This window comes from Triticum dicoccoides, chromosome 7B, assembly GCF_002162155.2.
Source record: "Triticum dicoccoides isolate Atlit2015 ecotype Zavitan chromosome 7B, WEW_v2.0, whole genome shotgun sequence".
Lineage (NCBI taxonomy): Eukaryota > Viridiplantae > Streptophyta > Magnoliopsida > Poales > Poaceae > Triticum > Triticum dicoccoides.
The window spans coordinates 663,178,239-663,181,866 of NC_041393.1; positions in this window are offsets into that span (position 1 = coordinate 663,178,239).

Here is a 3,628-nt window from a genome sequence, read left to right on the forward strand (position 1 = left end):
TTAGCATGAACTATTATTGTTGACATTATCCTTGAGGTAAAACGTTGGGAGGAAACACTATAAGCCCCTATCTTTCTCTGTGTCTGATTAAAACTCCATAACCATAAGTATTGCGTGAGTGTTAGCAATTGTAGAAGACTATATGATAGTTGAGTATGTGGACTTGCTGAAAAGCTCTATTCTTGACTCTTTCCGATGTTATGATAAATTGCAATTGCTTCAATGACTAAGATTATAGTTTGTTAGTTCCCAATGAAGTTTCTGATTCATACTTGAAATTATGAATAGATTGTTACTTGAGCATAAGAAATCATATGACAAAATCTATATATGTTGTTGTTATTAGAATGATCATGATGCCCTCATGTCCGTATTTTATTTTTTATCGACACCTCTATCTCTAAACATGTGGAGATATTTTTCGATATCGGCTTCCGCTTGAGGACAAGCGAGGTCTAAGCTTGGGGGAGTTGATACGTCCATTTTGCATCATGCTTTTATATCGATATTTATTTCATTATGGGCTATTATTACACGTTATGTCACAATACTTATGGCTATTCTCTCTTATTTTTCAAGGTTTAACATGAAGAGGGAGAATGCCGGCAGCTGGGATTCTGGGCTGGAAAAAGAGCAAATATTGGAAACCTATTCTGCGCAGCTCCAAAAGTCCTGAAACTCCATGGAAGTCATTTTTGGAATTAATGAGAATTATTGAGCGAAAGAAGTACCAGAGGGGGGCCACACCCTGGCCACGAGGGCGGGGGGCGCGCCCACCCCTACTGGGCGCCCCCTGCCTCGTGGGCCCCCTGGTGGCCCTCCAGTGCCCATCTTCTGCTATATGAAGTCTTCTACCCTGAAAAAAATCATAAGCAAGCTTACAGGACGAAACTCCGCCGCCATGATGCGGAACCTTGGCGGAACCAATCTAGGGCTCCGACGGAGTTGTTCTGCCGGGGAAACTTCCCTCTGGGAGGGCAGAATCATCACCATCGTCATCACCACTATCCTCTCATCAGGAGGGGGTCAATCTCCATCAACATCTTCACCAACACCATCTCCTCCAAACCCTAGTTCATCTCTTGTATCCAATCTTTGTACCAAAACCTCAGATTGGTACCTGTGGGTTGCTAGTAGTGTTGATTACTCCTTGTAGTTGATGCTAGTTGGTTTATTTGGTGGAAGATCATATGTTCAGATCCTTAATGCATATTAATACCCCTCTGATTCTGAACATGAATATGCTTTGTGAGTAGTTACGCTTATTCCTGAGGACATGGGTGAAGTCCTGCTATTAGTAGTCATGTGAATTTGGTATTCGTTCGATATTTTGATGAGATGTATGTTATCTCTCCTCTAGTGGTGTTATGTGAACGTCGACTACATGACACTTCACCATTATTTGGGCCTAGATGAAGGCATTGGGAAGTAATAAGTAGATGATGGGTTGCTAGAGTGACATAAGCTTAAACCCTAGTTTATGTGTTGCTTCGTAAGGGGCTGATTTGGATCCATATGTCTCATCCTGTGGTTAGGTTTACCTTAATACTTCTTTTGTAGTTGCGGATGCTTGCAATAGGGGTTAATCATAAGTGGGATGCTTGAAGTGGGATGCTTGTCCAAGAAAGGGCAGTACCCAAGCACCAATCCACCCACATATCAAATTATCAAAGTAACGAACATGAATCATATGAACGTGATGAAAACTAGCTTAACGATAATTCCCATGTGTCCTCGGGAGCGCTTTTCTCATTATAAGAGATTGTCCAGGCTTGTCCTTTGCTACAAAAAGATTTGGGCCACCTTGCTGCACCTTATTTACTTTCATTGCTTGTTAGCCGTTACAAATTATCTTATCACAAAACTATGTGTTACCTATAATTTCAGTGCTTGCAGAGAATACCTTACTGAAAACCGCTTGTCATTTCCTTCTGCTCCTCGTTGGGTTTGACGCTCTTACTTATCGAAAGAACTACGATAGATCCCCTATACTTGTGGGTCATCATAACACATCAGAGAAATCCGTTCCCGTGATGCCCTACACCAACTAGAGAGGAAGCTAATGATGATGATCATGAAACTTCAGATCAAGTTACTACTAGACCTCGTAGGTCAAACAGAGAATGTTCCACACTAGAGTGGTACGGACCATGACGAACCTACAAACTATGAATAAGCTATGATGAGCCCAGATTCTGATAAGTGGCTTGAGGCCATGAAATCTGAGATAGGATCCATGTATGAAACAAAGTATGGACTTTGGTGGACTTGCTCGATGATCGGCAAACCATTGAGAATAAATGGATCTTCGAGAAGAAGACAGACACTGATGGAAATGTCACCATCTACAAAGCTCGACTTGTCGCAAAAGGTTTTCAACAAGTTCAAGGGGTTGACTACGATGAGACCTTCTCACCAGTAGCGATGCTTAAATCAGTCTGAATCATGTTAGCAATTGCCACATTTTATAATTATGAAATCTGGCAAATGGACGTCAAAACTGCATTCCTAAATGGATTTCATAAAGAAGAGTTGTATATGATGCAACCAGAAGGTTTTGTCGATCCTAAGGGTGCTATTGAAGGAAATATGCCCTAGAGGCAATAATAAAGTTATTATTTATTTCCTCATATCATGATAAATGTTTATTCATGCTAGAATTGTATTAACCGGAAACATGATACATGTGTGAATACATAGACAAACATAAAGTCACTAGTATGCCTCTACTTGACTAGCTCATTAATCAAAGATGGTTATGTTTCCTAACCATAGACATGTGTTGTCATTTGATTAATGGGATCACATCATTAGGAGAATGATGTGATTGACATGACCCATTCCGTTAGCCTAGCACTTGATCGTTTAGTATGTTGCTATTGCTTTCTTCATGACTTATACAAAGTTCCTGCAACTATGAGATTGTGCAACTCACGTTTACCGGAAGAACACTTTGTGTGCTACCAAACGTCACAACGTAACTGGGTGATTATAAAGGTGCTCTACAGGTGCTTCCGAAGGTGCATGTTGGGTTGGCATAATTCGAGATTAGGTTTTGTCACTCCGATTGTCGGAGAGGTATCTCTGGGCCCTCTCGGTAATACTCATCACCTAAGCCTTGCAAGCATTGTAACTAATGAGTTAGTTATAAGATGATGTGTTACAGTACGAGTAAAGAGACTTGCCGGTAACGAGATTGAACTAGGTATTGGATACCGACGATCAAATCTCGGACAAGTAACATACCGATGACAAAGGGAACAACGTATGTTGTTATGCGGTTTGACCGATAAAGATCTTCGTAGAATATGTAGGAACCAATATGGGCATCCAGGTTCCGCTATTGGTTATTGACCGAGAATAGTTCTAGGTCATGTCTACATAGTTCTCGAACCCATAGGGTCCGCACGCTTAACGTTACGATGACAGTTTTATTATGAGTTTACAAGTTTTGATGTACCGAAGTTTGTTCGGAGTCCCGGATGTGATCACGGACATGACGAGGAGTCTCGAAATGGTCGAGACATAAAGATTGATATATTGGACGACTATATTCGGAACCGGAAGTGTTCCGGGTGATTTCGGAGAAAACCGGAGTGCCGGAGGGTTACCGGAACCCCCCCCCCCC